This window comes from Montipora capricornis, chromosome 3, assembly GCF_036669925.1.
Source record: "Montipora capricornis isolate CH-2021 chromosome 3, ASM3666992v2, whole genome shotgun sequence".
Classification (NCBI taxonomy): Eukaryota; Metazoa; Cnidaria; class Anthozoa; order Scleractinia; family Acroporidae; genus Montipora; species Montipora capricornis.
In genome coordinates this window covers 58,553,967-58,571,466 of record NC_090885.1, presented here as the reverse complement: position 1 = coordinate 58,571,466, position 17,500 = coordinate 58,553,967, and the positions used below count along the sequence as shown (strand labels likewise).

General features: G+C 38.6%; 1 protein-coding gene and 1 long non-coding RNA gene across 2 annotated transcripts in view; one reads left to right on the top strand and one right to left on the bottom strand.

The window, feature by feature from the left end:
• Window positions 1-2,333: 2,333 nt before the first annotated feature.
• Window positions 2,334-11,399, bottom strand: LOC138041519 (uncharacterized). Its single transcript, XR_011130847.1, has 4 exons — window positions 11,144-11,399; window positions 6,047-7,680; window positions 5,155-5,270; window positions 2,334-2,519 (listed from the first exon to the last, which is right to left on the bottom strand). It is a non-coding gene; the product is annotated as an uncharacterized lncRNA (long non-coding RNA).
• Window positions 11,400-12,262: 863 nt separating this feature from the next.
• LOC138041518 (RYamide receptor-like) overlaps window positions 12,263-17,500 on the top strand; it is a 16,540-nt gene continuing 11,302 nt past the window's right edge. Inside the window, exon 1 of the mRNA XM_068887261.1 lies at window positions 12,263-12,389. The gene's annotated coding sequence lies outside the window, so the exon portion shown is untranslated. The remainder of the gene's footprint in view (window positions 12,390-17,500) is intronic.

Here is a 17,500-nt window from a genome sequence, read left to right as displayed (position 1 = left end):
AAGATGTGCCACTCAGAAATCCGAGTGTTCATTTGCAGGGGTCGAACAGACTACCTTCCGATTACTTTTTTGGATGCTCTAGCACTGAACTGTAGAAGACTCAAATTTTTAAAAGCTAAGGCTATTATGTGCCCGGCTTAAATTTCCATGTCTGGAAATTTTATCATCCTGATTTTCATGATTTTATATCTTAGCGTAAATAATATGTAATATGTATATAGTATAGCGTATAATTTCTTGTTACATATTAGTTTCATTTAACAGATATGTATTAAGTTTCATTTAACAGATGTAGAGCTACTCTGTAGAAATGCTGTTAATAAATCGTTATTATTATTATTGTTATTATGATTATGATTATTATGATTATGATTATTATTATTATTATTATTATTATTATTATTATTATTATTATTATTATTATTATTATTATTATTATTATTATTATTATTATTACTATTATTAAGCCCAGTTGGGCTTCAAAACGTTTCCGTGACTGATATGGTTGTTTGGTAATATTTGGTGGTTTAATTTCGATTTCCACAAACTTTTGCCTCAACCTTTGATCCATTTTTAAAACAAAGGCAGGCGGAAATCCGGTGTTCCTTGTTTTTTTTTAAACCACAAAAGGACAAAACGTTGTTCGTTTCATCTAAGCCGGCAAGAGCAGATAGCGGTCATATTTAACTTCAAGTGATAATAAAACCGAGAATGGAATTGATAGTCCGTAATGGCGACTGGATTTCCGACTACGAAGTCCAATTAGCACTTATTTAATGGAGCGCTCTTCCAAATTTATCTCGAAAGTGAGAAAACACGCCCACCATTTTAAACAGTTGTTCATGCGCTCTTTTCAGTTGCACAGAAACAAAAGACGCGGAACCAACATTACGTAACAATTTTTTCGCGAGTCATTTCTTAAATGGATTCACTTTCTCTGTTAATTCTTATGAAAACCTGGAAATATGCGAGGATATCTACAACTGTTTACCATGAAGTCTACGAATAAATGGCAAAACATTATCAGGAAAATGAATCCGTGTAACTGGCAACGAAGTTTTAAAGAAATATGACCCGATTTTGATCGAAAGGAAGTGATGATTTTTGATAGACATTTCGCAATGTTTCTTTACCTAAAGGGCTCAGTATTATGCATCGAAAAAGGCGCTTGGAAAACACCAGCCATTCGGGCAGACGTTGCAGCCATACTTTCAATTATCAGGAAAAGGGATTATCCGTGTGGAAAAGAAACACGAAACGCAGATCAGGCATTTGACTTTCGCACCTGTAGCTTGGTCGAAAACCGGCCTTAATTTTTAATTCTAGCTTTTCATTACGTTTTCTATCAAAGACAAATTGTGGCTTGCCTGAATCGCCACGGGTGTCAGAGCAAAGCTGACCTTACCCAGCAAGATGAAGCAAAGATGACACAGCCGGATTGTGCGGTTGCAGTGTGTGTGATTCAGTGAATATCAAGCTGATTGTGATGTTCAGACTAAACTAACGTTTGATAAGCAAAAGAGTGAGGGGAAAAAAATGTAGAGCCCATATTTATAATACGGTGAAATTTCACCCTTTCAACCAAACTTGCAAAGACCCGGATTGTGCAGAGAGAAACAGCACAACCTAGACTTGATGGAGGCCACCAGTCGGCTATTTAAAAAGAGAGGCGGAGCGCTTAATTTTCAGAGCTAAATGAACCCAGTGAAGTCGCCAAACCGCCTCCATATATACATTTAATCAGTTCCAGAGTGCTTTAGACTGATAAGCGTTGTGGTTTTATTCTTGTGTCGATCAAACGGAACTCCGAGCAAACGGAAAAAGAGGGTAAAAACTGGCAACGAAGGTTTAAGGGAAGTCATGACTTTTGACAGACATTTCACAATGTTTCATTACCTATAAAGGGTTGAAATTTGCATCGAAAACACCAGCCATTCGGGCAGAGGTTGCAGCCATACTTTCGGCCCGTTTAACAAATACCAAATATTATTAGCTTTAAAGGAATAAATAGCCTTTTTCTTTACTTAAATACCATTATTATCATGCATCACCAAGAAACGAAAACCATATCGTCTTGTACGTATTAAGTTTCAGTCAATGATTTTTATTGCAGCGACTGTGAAAAAATATAACGTTCCCTTTTAAATAAAATAAAGCAAAACAAAAATTGGGAAACTCTGCAATAGCGGAAATAAATAGAAGAAAAGAAGACTGAGGCATTCTAGAATAGCAAAGATCTTACGATTCAAATAACAAATCTCTTCATTTCATAGGGTCTGTAAACCTGACTTTAAAACCTACTGCATGTTAAACAAAAATAGTACTTACGATCTCTCCTACGCTTGATTATGAAAACTTCTTTCTAGGATACTGCAGAGTGACTGCAATCTGTTATTCAGCTCGAAGACATAGGACACTTGGACGATACAAAGTACCTTTAGATTCGACAATGCAGAAAAGGGAAATGTTACCAGCCGGCTGGGATAAGTGCGAATCGTGCTCTCTACAAGCTTTCAGATCTACGAGACAAAACAAGCCAATAACAACTTCCGTGCTACTTATGAGATTCAGAAACATCAAGACATAAATGCTGGTTATAAATTATTTAATGATGACATCGAAACTGTAATCCACTCTATATCACTTATAAACCGCTGTTTCGAAACTGAACTGCTGCGGTGAATAATCGAGAATAACACCGAAATATCTACACCTATCACAAATATCCGTGTTTCCTCCTTGCTTTTTTTACTGGTGAATATGGAATCGGATATCAACGAAAATGTTCTAGTTTAAACTGAAGGCCTTGACCGGATATCGTGCAAAATGAAATTAACGATTCGAAGTATTATCCCAGATCGTCACGGTTACCCAAAATTCTGATCTGCAGAATTTCTTACACACTCCAAAAACAATACTAAACAACAACAAAACAAAAAGCACGCAACTGCGATTGAAGCAGCCATATGCCATTAAACTGAATTTGTTAAATATTGTTTTCGTCCAAAATTTGTAGTCAATAGCAGTCGGGTCTTACAGTAAAAGAGAGATATCTTTACACCAACCTTTTAAAAGTAAAAGAAATGTTATTAAAACATATATTTTATCTATAAACGCAATACACAAGTACAGATTTGGCAAATAACATGATTCGCTGAGACTGAGGATTTTTCTTAAAAACAAATTTAAAATGTGGCCATTCAAATTTTTGTCAAACGACGGATTCTATTGATTTTCTTAATTAACTAAATGTTTTTTTTTATCACCAATGAATTGTCATAGCAAATATGAACAAGCTATAAAATTGATTTTACGAAGCGGATGCTGCACAACGCCGAAGAGAATAATATAATAAACAACGATTGCTCGCTGTGCAGGTGCTTGCATAGCACACGGTCTCTGGGTACTTAGATCAATTCTTGGGTTGTACGTGACGTCACAAAAAAAATAAAATACAAAACTAAAGAGCCTTTTGAGTTTTTATCTTAATCAGTTACAAGAGGTTTAAAAAATGTATCTGGTTGCATGTTTTCAGCTCGGTACCGGCCTTTGTTTCGAAAATAGAGCAGTTTGAATTTCAGAGTTTTCCACAGTGCGTGACATGTTGACGGCTTTCGAAAAACATGCCAGTTGCAAAAAAACATCGATTTCCCTCGTGTTTTTGTGACCTAAACAGCCAATATACTAGGAGACGTGTCTATACGAATGTTTGCTAGCTCATTATACAGAAAAAAGTGTTAAAGACAGCCAACTAAATTCGAGATGTTTCTACAGGTTTCCGGCCGCCATGTTGGTGTACTGCAGCAGACACCAACATGGCGCCTCCATACTAAACTCTACAAATTTGAGTAATAAATTTCGCCGAATAAATCAAATATGGAATATCGCACAGACCTGAGACTTGGAACGGTTGTTTATTTATTCCTCTTCTATAACATCTCCATTTCTTGACTCAATTACTTAAATGGTAAGCGATTTATGTTTTCACTTGCGTGACGTGCAACCAAAGAATCTCTCATTTGAATCTCTCAGCACCAAGGAAAAACAAACCCTGTGCAGAGTGACACAGGTTCCCCAAACTGAAATTGTTGAATCACTATAAGCTAAAATAGACAGAGTGGGAGCAAAGATATGAACATTCCATAAAAGTTATTTCTTAACGTCCTTGGGAAATGGAATCATTAGTAACAGCACGGTTCTGTGTAATGGCCCCTCCAACATATTGCGGAAGTGCACTTACATACGTAGGGCAGTTACAAAGGACCACCTCAAGGGAGTGACACGAAATTTGTCTTCTCTTTTGTAAATATTTTCTTGTCCATTTGTAAATAGCTTTTAATTGTCGTCAAGGTGTTCAGTTTCCTTTGATTCAGTTCTTTAATTATTTATCCAATGTAAACTAAAACTCTGGCATATTTTTCGTTCACGGGATAAAATTGGGATCCAGAGAAGCGCGACTGGTACTTTCTGATAGTCTTAGTATCGCGGTGTTCTCCAAGGGACTCCCATCGACTTTCGCCTCAGAGAGAAAAGGAAGAATGAGATATTTTTCATGCCTTTATGACAAGCATCAACCTGGCGTTTGAGATACGCCGTTTCACATTAAGGCGATGGCATAAAATTCCTCTAATACCTCGAAGGAGACCCTAAGTTCTATCTTATCTCACCGAACCAATCCCAAAAGGGGAATCTTTGTTTACATTTTTTGCCTCATTAGTACAAGGCTATCGTTTTCTAATCACTCAGCCGAGATTAAGGACGGTGCGTACTATTGTTATTGCGCATATCTTCTGCGCATCTTCAGATACTCGGGTTTCCTATCGGTCATGCTAACTAATGCAGGGATATTTTTGCGCGGTTTAAAACTATGCAGAGAAAGTAGATCTTCGTAACTACTCTTGGTATCCAAAAAGAAAATTGGGGGCAACCATGCATTCTTTAAAGATAACTAAGCTTCAATTTGAGAAAGAGCGCCATACATTGTTTTGTATTTTAGAGCTTTTTACAAGTATTGTTCATGAATTATCTTTGAAAAATGCGTTGTTACCCGCAATTTTCTTTTGGGATTTCGTTAACACTTGTTAAGATTCACCTTACCTCCATAATCATAAATCGGGGCAAAAGTAGGTATCGTCCTTAAAGAACCTTACTCACCCAGTTTACATTACGCGCCCATATTACTTCGCCATTTTCAGGGTCCCCGAAACTCTGAATTCTATGACTGTGTAAAGTAATCTGTTTCCATCGGACATCAAATGGGCTTCATAATTCTGTTTTCCATTGAAAAATAATATATGTATTTTAGAATTTGAGTTTCTAATATTATTTATGTATTACTTGCCCTTCGCAACATCTTATCGAGGGGAGACGGAATCGTTGTTGAAGCATCTGCTCTTGGAATGACAGCGTAGAGTACCGAAATTGGGAATTCTTCGATTAACGGCTGGAATGATCAGAATTAATGTCATATCATTTCTGGAAAATGAAGAAAAACTTCTTGGACTACACTGTAAGGAATCACGAACAGCAAATCCACCGTAGGATCGATAATTAAAATATTGTTGTGCGTGTCTACCGCTCAGGCTGCCGGCAATGAGCAAAGAGGCAACTTAAGTCTTCAGCAAACATTTGAATACTAATCTCCATCACAATCAGTAAAAAGCTTTTATCCATTGCTGTTGATTTCATTTTCTCGCTTATAATAAAACTGCGTTTTGTGAAAGCAAGCTTGTGTGTGACACTTTCATTCTTGGTCTGGAAATGTTGAAAACTATAGAGGTCAGAAGGTCAGCTTGTGCTTATTTACAGAAAGGAGAAATTGTTGTTGGATTCAACACCCGTTTGAAGACTAGGCAGACTTTAAAAAGAAGAAATTCTTGGAATGTAGAAGAAAAGCATTTCATGTAATGCTACAACTGTGTATTGCGCGCGCCATACTGAAGAAACTGTCTTTATTTGACTTTATACTCGCACTCGCGAGTCGCTAACCGCTCGCATTAAGCTTATTTATCAAGTACCGCGCTAGCAGCGAATTAAGCTATCTCACCTTGTTGTTTCCATTGCGAACGTCTGGGGTATAATACTTGTGGGTTGCTTGTTGATTATTTATTAAGGTCCAGTTAAAAGTTCGAACAATTGCAACTTAGTACCACTCATAGAAATTGTATTTCCCTCTTGAATTCACCGCAGACGTAGCTCCACGCTTCGAAAGCGCTCGAAATGAAGGTATTCTGCTGTTTTTCTGATCGAAATCCAGTTAAGCGTTTTTTTTTTTATTTTCCTGACAAAATTGTTCTAATTTTTCTCTCGAGTGCAAAAATATCTTAACGAAAACTTGCCCATATATGGAAGTGTAGACGCTCCAAATTCCCGGATAACAAGAACAACAAAGGCACGCAATGTAAAGTGGGTGAGTAAGTTTCTTTAAAGCACTGAATATTAAAAGCGCATTACATAATGAGCTATCTCTGAAAAATTGAACCCGATGTACCAGATAAAGTCTGAGCTATGATGCTTTGATTTTTCGAAATTTTACAACGAATCTATATGGGATCAATAGCGCCTTTGCTCCCTTTATCAGTCTGTGATGACTATAAATAACTGGCTCTGTGTCAAAGCTAAAAGGAAAGTTCTTTTACCTTTTGAACGGTCAATTTGTTAAGAGCATGATGTTTTCGTGAGAAAACTCGTATAATGAATGAAACAAACAACGACGTGAGCAAAGATTCCCTTATAAATAAGTGAAGGCCAACTGTGATTACCTCAAGAGTTAATCAATAGACCCTTTCAAGGTTAACGCCGCCATTTTGCCAGGGGTGCAAAACAAATGGGGCGAACGCGCGGCCAAGGGTAAAATGCAAATGTCTGACTCGTAGCGTTGCTACTTTCCGTGCGGAAAAAAACTACGAATGCACATCGCACTGACGTATTTTTGTCGCTGAAACTATCCTGTTTGACTCGTGTATATATTTTCCTACAATTTCAACGTTGGTGGAATCGGCAAAACATCTGTTTTGATGCCTCGACAAGCAGAAGAAGTTCTTCAATACGACGACTTCCTCGGTTGGACTGTCTCGTCGCTCAAGGATTTTCTTTCCCTAAGAGGCCTCAAACAAACCGGCCGAAAGCCTGAGCTTGTTGCTAGAGCGTTTGGTGCGTACGAACTCAATGCACCAGTGAAGTTCTCCGAAGAACAAATTTATCAGCAGATAAAGGAAGAATACTCTCGGAGGTTGACTTCAAATAGAATAAAAAGCGATCCAAACAACATACCTTATGACGCTTGGATTGATGACGGTAAATTGTTCGGTTATATTTTGAAAACCAAAGCTGTGGATGTGGAATATATTGGAAAATATAAAGACCAGAAAGCTTATTCGTATTGGATGAGTGGCTTTGTGGACACGAGCGTGTTTTGGCATGATAACAAATTATTGAACCATGTCGCTATTTGCATTTTATGCTCTGGCCGCGCACTCGCCCCAGGTGTTTTGCAACCCCGGCAAAATGGCGGCGTTAACCTTGAAAGGGTCTATTGACGGCCACAACTGACCACGTTTATTACCTGTTCAAGTTCCGGTGAATAGCCTCTTGTATCGCCCCCTCATCATTTCCATTTTCATCAACAGTGAAACTGGATTTGCGGTAACATATTTTCAAGCGGCTCACGCCGTATTTGACCTGAAACGAAATACATAAGTGGCATTAAAAGAAATGCAACTACGACAGGATTGTTATTCGCCTGGTTAGAGCAGTGGACTGAAAACGAATCGATTTAGCCGGCATCCTGTCACATTAAAGGAGGGCTACGTCACGACAGTACAGTTCGCTTTGCGTAGTTTTACCAATTACGCGCACGTTCTCGCTGTGCCACCTGAAAATTAATTTTAATACAACACAAATCAAAGCTTCATGACAAGAGAAAAAGAATGTCAGTCGAGCATACGAAATTTAAGTTACAAACATAAGCAGGAGCCCATATTAACCCTCTGAGTCAACCCTTTCCCGTATCTTTCTATTTTTAGAAGCACCTCGCAGGGGGCTTTAGTGGGTGCTTTCACAATAGCCAATCATAAGAAACCTACAGTCAGCTACTTATTACATCACATACGTCAAAATATAGTAGTTCTAAAAATAGAAAGATACGGGAAAGGGTTGACTCAAGGGTACAATACAAATGGAAGCTCCGGGTAATGGGCTCCTGACAGATAAACTTGGAAAAACTGTTAGGATGAACAGTTTTCAGGAATCGCTTTCAACTTTCTTTAATTTTGATTATCCCAGACAGGTGCGGGATTGGGGAAAACTAATCTAGGCATTAGACAATGTGCTCATTTGATTTTTTCAACGTGCAAGGTGGTTTTCTGCAATGGGTCCATTGCAGCTGGCGATCGCATGGTACAAAAACCGCCATACTGGATAAATTTAATTAAGTTGCTTTGTTTCAGATGTACCAGTGCGCAATTTGCTCTTCAGTATGTGATCGCCAGCTGCAAACTGAAGGCCCATTCCGCACAGTGGTAGAGTGGCCCATATCTGCCTTTTTTTGTATTTGCTATTTTATTGAAACCTTCCTGTCGATGTGAAATTAGTTATTTTTATCTTTCGCTTGATTTGGTGTACAGTTTCCAGTCTCTTTTGTGACACAGACCCTTTAAGTGCTTATATCAAGAGTGAATTAGATTTAGGGCTGTCCACAAGTTGCTCATAAATGTGTGAAAAGGTGCTCCAATTTTCTCAAAAAGTTGCTCAAAAGTTGCTTCAAAACTCTAAAAGTTGCTCAAAAGTTGGTCAGAAGTTGCTTTTTTGTTTTTTGGTGTAAGAGGCTGATTGTTAACTAAAATCAGGAGCCCATTAAACTGAGCTTCCATCTGTATTGTACCCTTGAGTCAACCCTGTTCCGTATCTTTCTATTTTTAGAACTATTACATTTTGACGTATGTGAAGTGGTTCACATACAACACATACATATGTAACCTAATAAATGGCTGGCCATAGGTTTCTTATGATTGGGTAATGTGAAAGCATCCACTAAGGCCCCCCTGGAAGGTGCTTCTAAAAATAAAAAGATACCGGAAAGGGTTGACTCAGAGGGTTAATATGGAAGATGGAGGTTCCGGGTAATGGGCTCCCGCTATAATGAAGATGTTCACGAAGCCTTTCACTTTGCATAGATGCCAGATACATATTGCATGTTGATTTCATTAGAATTGTGTGTGAGTTTAAGTTTTACATTGCTATCTTCTCTCAACCCACATCGCAAAATCTGATTCTCTTTATTGGCTTCCTTATATTACAATTATTACTAGATAAATACTCACATGATGGTATTCAAACAAACCTTGCTAATATACTTATTTGATACATAAAGTATCTCTAGACGTACAGGACTCATTTGCTATATAAAAACATATTCTTGTCTTTGAACTCCTTAACTCTATCACACGAGGACACATTTGGATCGACTGAACCACGCACGTTTCTCTTCTTTTCCGCTGGATTAGTTTGCACCTTTCTTTGCCGGGAAATACCAGCTTTTTCTGGAGTACTCAACCTATCTCCAGCACTAGCTGCTATTTCTAGAGGATCTGAATATTCATCATGGTCACTCGAGCATGGACTATCATTCAGCACCGCCATTTTGAATTTTTTACCATATCCGCTGACCCTTGTAAAACTACCACAGGCAGACTACCACTAGCCATACTCTCCAGAGCAGGGATAGTGTCGGATGTTTGCAAAAGGTATATCAAAGCAACCAATGTCCAATATCAGAACTTTAATAGGCGCTTTGAAGTTGTGAAATGTCTTAAAAAGCAAGAAACCTGTTCAAAACAGAAGATTGTTGCTCGAAATCCGAATAGTTGCTCGAAAGATTGAAAGTTGCTCGAAATCAGAAAAGTTGCTCAGAAGCGGCCGAGCAACTTATGGACAGCCCTAATTAGGATTAGAGTGTTGTTATGGCATGGGTGGGCTCCCCAGCACAGTCAAAAATGAGTCCATTTTTAGAATACCCGTTCCCGCGAAAATCAGTTGTAATGTCCCTGAAAAAAAAACAAAAAAAAAAAACGGCAGAAGCAGTCACGCGAGACATTGCTTCTTCGGATTGGTTAAATTTGGCGGCCCTTTGTATCTTTCGCGCGCAAAGTATATCTAAAAATAACTCCATTTGTGACTGTCTTGGGGCAAGACCGCAAAGTGATAGATCAACACTTTTATCTAATTCACTCTTGCATTTATCACATATGAGCATTTTTGCTAAAGCCTAGTCTACACGAGCAATTTTTATGTGGCAATTTTTATTTGCTCGTGAAGACGACGAGGAAATTTGGCTAACTTTTGTGTCACAAATGTATCAGCTGAAAAGCTGGCGTGTTAAAAGTTGTCAAATACGAAAAATTGCTTGTGTAGGCGACTCATAAAATGCCGCAAATGTCTGCCTCTTTGAGAATACCATTGGAGAACGACCAGGCAACCTCGCCTTGTTTTTGCATTATCTCTGATGTCCAAAGGCATTCATTGCTGACCCAGTAACTGCGAATTGTCAACAATTATTTGTTGTGCTATCTACACGATCAAACGTATTTGCCACATAAAAATTGCTCGTGTACACCAGGCTTAATCACGGTAAACATCCTCTAATCTTGGAGAAAATTCAATGATTGGCTCCCACCTCATACCGTCGCCTTCAAAAGGTCACGATGGGTCCTTTACCTTAAAGATCATTCGCGCTCAAATTTCATTTATCTCACCGCGATGATATTGTCTTGAAGATCATTTTAAGTGATGTGCCGCATAAACGACGCAAGAACACGGCCAATTAAATATCATGTAAAAAGAGTGGTGACAAACATATAATTGACAGGCCTGTTTTTAATGTTGCAACCGGTCTCCCTCTCAAATTAATTAATACAAAATACTATAATTTGTAAATACTACACTTTATTTTCGGATGTACTGAGCTCCACAAGAAATTCCGGATGATCCTACTAAAAATTCGTTTTAGACTTAGAAAGGTTATCACCGTTTTTTTGTTCCATGATGTTAATTGCCAAAATGATTGAAAAGGAAGGTTTACGGTACCTTTCTGAAAATGAATATTAATTCCTTATGTCTTTTCCTGCAATCTATTCAGTACTCTTACCAACACAAAATCCGCGTCTGTGCCCTTTCTTCAGTCTTGGTTCTTTTGTTTTCCATCCTATACCCTTGTCAGCAGCGATCAGGCAAAGCCATGGATCTCCAGGAGTATGCATGGCCACTCACCACTCAAATCCGTACCTTACCACCTATTAAGAGGACAGCCGGGGTGAAGTCAGTTTTCAATTTCATATTTCATACTGGTTAATGTAAACATACATCTTTATACAGTTGAAATCATTTCACGTATAATACATGTGTTCTTAATAAATTCAGAAATTTAGTGAAAGATTGCCCATACTGGTTAATAATTTTTCTTCTTTTTTGTAAATTTTGAGCCAACTTAATAAAGCTTTAAAAAAGTGAAAGGTTAACAGTTGCTTGCTTGTTCAAAAGCAAAGGCTTTAACTTTGGTATCATTCTTGTAAAGGCGTTCTTTCAGTTGACTGGATCCTGGTAGTTCTTACCGCGGTCACATCAATGCGCTAACTGGTTTGCCCGGACTCCGAACTCTATTGACTTGCTTCCAAAATGGAGACTCCAATTGCCAGAGCAAAATGGCCATTGACTCAAGATCAATATACCGAAAGTATAATTCTTTACTAAATTCAAGAGTGATTTGCAAAGTGATTTGTAAAGTGGAGAACGGATACATAAAACGCGAAAGGAACCAGATCCAGAGATTTCACCTTAAGATAAAGGGTCATCTCAAACAAAAAATGATAAAATGAGGGCCTTGCGTACTGGCAGACAATTGAGGGAAAACACCACAACCGCCAAGGAGAATTCTATTACACACCCCTTTCCAAAACCCCAAAGAAATTAAAGGAGTCTTTGTAGTTACCAAAGGCGGTTTTCTCCTAGACAGAGGAAACGTTACCTTAAAGCCACAGCTGAAGATAATCACAACAGGTTTCCTGCTGATATGTGAATGCGAGTTTTCCTTGGTATGTGTGATGACTTGCAATTATCTTTCTAATCAGCGCCATGATACTGCTGCACTGCCTGCACGTCTAAGAACCGAGGATTGATTGCTCGACAGTTGACCTCATTGGTTACGTTTGCTTCATAAATTGGCTTAACGCTTTGAAATTACTACATGATCGCACAACAAGTTATTCTAGTCGTCAAATAGGCCTCGAGAGAACAAAGCTCACCGAGTTTTTGTGCGAGCATCACTTGTTTTACTAACAACGGATTTCCTTTTCCTAGTAGTTCTTGCTGTTCCAGCTGTGGACCTTAAGTTAAAGGTAAGAGTCTAATAATTTTTTGACTTGGTTTGTTAGTTTTACAGAGCCCTTTTCGACTTGAGCTGTAAGCTTGTTATTCACATTGGAAATACTGGCTTCTAGTGCCCCTCTATTTCAATTTCGTTATCACCGATGAAATAAAATCGAAGTACTTTTGTGAAGTACAACGGACTTGATTTATCAGATTGGTCAAGATATTCATAAGAGTATAACACGCGATAATGATTAAGTTGTGGGAAGATTTTGGACGGGATCAAAACAGGAAATCTTGGAGACCACACTCTCTATCCCATTTCAGTTCCATATTTCGTTTTATCAGAAAATATTGAATTTATTTCCTCGACTGTGAACACTTGGTTTGGATCAAAGGACGACACGACATTCCCATGATGTGGAAAATTAAATCGCGTTTTGATTTAGCTATACGATCATTTCGCAACGAAATCGTGATAATCTCTTCCGAGAAGCTTTAAAAATCCGGATTGCTAAGCCTTGGGATTTGATATGTCAAAATTGACATTTAATATGCAGTCATGAAGTGTGTCCTCTTAAGATAAACACGAAATAAGTTTTTTGCCTTTCTTCAGTCAAACCCGGCCGGCTTTCTGCGGTTAGAAAGGTCAATGTTTCCGTAGGTGGGGAGGGATTGGAGGCAGGGAGAAGGAGTCATCACACGCCTTGGTAAAAAGCTATTAGAAGTCAGTTGGTAAACACACTCCGTATACCGTCATAGAAACCTTACACATGCGTACATGTCTCATCCATCACGACCCCACAAGCTTGGCAGCTTTAACTCTTATCGTGTATACGTAAAGGCAAAATTTTTCATCCATCATTGGCCTCATTCGTACAACTGCTTTTATCTGTTCTATGGGAGCTCTAGACGATAGCATGACAACGGTAACTCCACAATTCCCTAACAACGGCAACGCCACGAATTAAATGAAGAAAAAAACCGTGCTGCATGCTGCGGCATGCATTTTGGTACATTTCTTCTCACCCCCTCGTCCCTTTTTCGTCCCCTGTATCGACCTGTAAAGTCTTACGGTGGGCAGACACGAGGGGTCATGTTGCAGCGGACAAAAAGGTGAGACGACATGCATTAGGGTCGTGTAGCGGGGACATGTAGCCGGAACAAAATCACAACATTTTCAACAAGTTGAACTTCATGGGACACGTCGAGGGGACAAACTAACCCCCAAATTGGCATTGCACAGTTATAAAGTGTCAGTTCACACGAGAGGACATGTCACTGCAACATATCCCTGAAACATGTACCCGCAACATTTTCATGTGTGTGCACATCTTGTGATTTTGTCCCTGTTACATGTCCCCGCTACTAGTCCCTGCTAAATGTCGCCTCAGTGTGCACTACACAAGTTTTTTGTCGCTGCAACATGACCCCTCGTGCTTGCCCACCTTTACGCCTGCTAGGATTCATAACAACGTGAAATCTGCAATTTTTAAGATTTTGAACCTATCGTTTTATATGTCTACTAAATTTGCTTCAATGGGTTCTTATCAATCCAGCAGTTGGACAAGAAAACATAATTACTTTAAGCCAACTCATGAATCCAAATGATAGACAAAATATTAAGATAAACAGACAACAAGATAACATTTACAGGAAATAGTGTATTTATATTTAGAGAGTGAGTATAAGGACCATCCAAATAGCAGTGGCTGATCGCAACAAAATACAACTTTCACGTAGCATCAGAAAGAGCTCGTTTTTCATGATAAAAATATTACTTCATGCGCTGACCTGAACAATTAAAGAGTTTAAGAGTTAAGTATATACAGAGTTCAGTCTAGGGCGCTCTCCTTTTGTAAGAACTGGCCGGCCAGACCTGTCAGTTTGCAAAGAAAATTCAACAATCTGAAGGAACACTTGCATGCCAGGAGCGCATGAGTAGGAGCCTCCCAATGCATTATATCCTTCTATTTTTAGAACTAATCCTTCAGTAGGAAACTCACATTTACAACAATTTACATCAATTCGCAAAATTGGCATACATTGTTTTTTGCTATTTTTGTCTTTGTTCCACAAAAACTTTATTCTGATTGGCCACTGATTCTAAACAGTGTGCGCAAAGCCGAAGAACTCATAGTGTTCTAAAAATAGAAAGATACGAGCAAAGGTTGACTCATAGGGCTTGTATAGGAGAGGCAAACTCCTACTCATGCGCTCCTGTTGCATGCATGATAATCCTCACATTATGATGGAGAAATATATATCATCCTGCATGGAGTTTTGTTAATTTGAAGCCGCTGTGGAGTTAGTCCTCCCAAATGTCCAGTCTGGCCGGTCAGTTCTGTCATATGGAAGCCTCCTTAGTGTGTTACCTTATGAACTCACAGCAAAAGATAATTCTCTGGGGAAAGAGTTTCAAGGGCAAGAGCCAGTAGTAGGTTACTATGCCGACATCGTGAAACACGAACAAGATGGATAATTACAATTATTATTCATTCAAAATATTTCTCCGTTTTTGATTGGTTAAAACCACACGCATAATTCACCATGACCAGCTGCTGTTCATCAAATTTGGAAAGAAACTTCGTCATATTGAATCAATGACGTCAAAAGTGCAGCCCGCTGCAGATTATTGAACCGTTGACCGAAAAAAGCTGGGGACGAGATTGTGTTATAGAATGGCTGCGAGTAGGTTTAGAAGTTTGAGCGAAGAAAATATTTTGAATGAATAATAAAGCAATTATTGAATTCGGCTTTCGTAGAATATGAAGAATTCTGCAGATCTCGGAGGATGTTATCCACTTCGGCCTTCGTGGATAACACCCTCCTCGACCTGCAGAATTCTTCAAATCCTACTCAGCCTCATTCAATAATTGCTAAATCTTTGATGTAAGATGGCCGTAAGTAATATACCCCCTTCCCCTTAATAGTCTACTTTATGACCAATTATAGACCCCATCTTTGTCAATTTTGGGTAAATGTAATTTTAGCGACCCCAACTTAGTCACTGTCTGTTTATGAATAAACCTTACATAAAGACTTTTCAATTGTAATTTCAAAACGGAATGTAATGCGACTAGTAAATATTAAATCAACAGTGCTACAGTTCTTTCTGTAACAACTTTTTTTACCGCAAATCTTTCCATTTTTAAATCCCGCTAGCAATATTTTGTTTTTACCCCCAAAATCCCGACAATTTGTAACCCCATTATAGTCAATCCAGTCGTGAAAATGCGACCCCGTCCAGCGGCACATTTCCATTAGACCACTAATAGGAAGTACCCCGTGCAGAATTACACCACAATGCAGATGAAAATAATACCTTACGTGAAAATGAAAAGACTTTTTCAGAAGAGAGGCTTGGTGGTGAAATTTGGGAATTTGTGGTAAGCACGCATAAGCCTATGCTAGTTAATTATTTTTTAACAAAAGGTTTTGTGTCGAACGGTGCAGACAAATTACATCATAAACACTGCACTGTTCATGATTCTGCATAAATTATGCCTTTCAGCAAGTTATACCACGTTACTGTCACTCGTATCGGTTCACAAATCAAGTGACAATAGCCCTTTTTTCACGGTTAGTTTTTCTCATTTGCATTACAGTGTAAATCTAACGTGGATGCAAGGCAATTTCGGGTTAAAACTACAAAATAGCCCGAAATTGCCTCACATACATGCTATATTATATCGTCATGCAAACGAGAAAAACTAACCGTCAAAAGGTCTATTGTACAACAATCACACAAGCTGATAGCGCACGTGATATCTGACATAAAAATGAATCTCTGTAGTACTCCACCCTCGTTACCTGAGCAATCGGACGGAGACGGTTAAAGGTTACACATTGACAGATTGCGTAAGGACTCCTACCAGACGTAATTTTGGATAAGAACAGCTTCCAGCAACTACAATCGATAAGAAGCCTTTAATAATTGGATAAATGATTTGTGATAACAAATGATCCGTGTAATTAGTCACGTTTTATTCCGAAGTAAAGGAAAAAAACAAAAACCACGCATGAAATTTTCAAAATAAGTGTTTCGAAACTTTGGAGCAATATTGAACGAGAAAATTATGAAAAGCTCGCTTTGACATGTTTTTGGTTCATCCTGATCATTTCATTTCTCTAATCAGCTGAGCTGTTTAATTTCACATGAACAAGGACACGTCAGAACACTAGGGTAATCAATAATAGTAACAATAGCAATTACGTTGTCGGAGATTCTGACGATTTAAAAATACACCTACGGAGCAATAGGAGTAAGCGAAGCACAGCTGATAGCAGGGTCATCCAACGATAATTTGTCAATCTGTTCTAAGAATTTCGGTCCTACGTTGCCAAAGAGCCATGAAATTCTTTCCTAAAACATCAACTAAAAGATTCGCAACCATTGAAAAGTAGTCCCTTTCGTTTTCGGAAGGGATATTTTTTGCAGCTTTCCGGATGAGGAAATGGCTTGGTGGGAAGTTCTTAGAAGGTAACGTTTCTGAAATGAAGATAACGTTCCCTCAATTTTTCGAAAATCAAATTATTGTAGGTGATAAAAACATCTCTTTACGCGGTCTTTATACATTACAAGGAGCCTAGAAATGCTTGATTTTATCGTTGGGTGCCCTTGTAATGTATTCAATGGAATCCGCTTGTGTTATTGTATCACATGCAAATAAGGTTCTTACACTTTTGGATCTTGTCCTCACGATTTTATACTGTAATTATGTCTATGTCTTCCTGTTAGTCTTCGGTGTCTTAAAGTTATTGCCTCTGCTAACCGGCAATCAGCATAGCTGTAACAAAAGGTTTTCTCGAAAACTCATGACGAATAAAGAGACAGTCATTCCGCCTGACAGAGCTTATGCGTAGTTGTCAAAAACAGTTAACAATGGCTCGCCGAACTAACGTTTTGGTCCACATTTCAGCTTCTTAAGGAAGCCTCTCTCGAGGGGACATGGTAAAATTCGCCAGTTATAACATGGGGCAAACATTCCACAAAATGCAAAGTTTGTATGAAAATTTCGCCGACTTTGAAATCTGCACGTTTAAGTTTAGGAGGGCAGGATTGAAGGGGAGCAAGAATAGCCGGCAAGAAGGCTCTTTGGCGTTGAAAATGGCGCGCGGTTGATTTATAGGGGCTTGA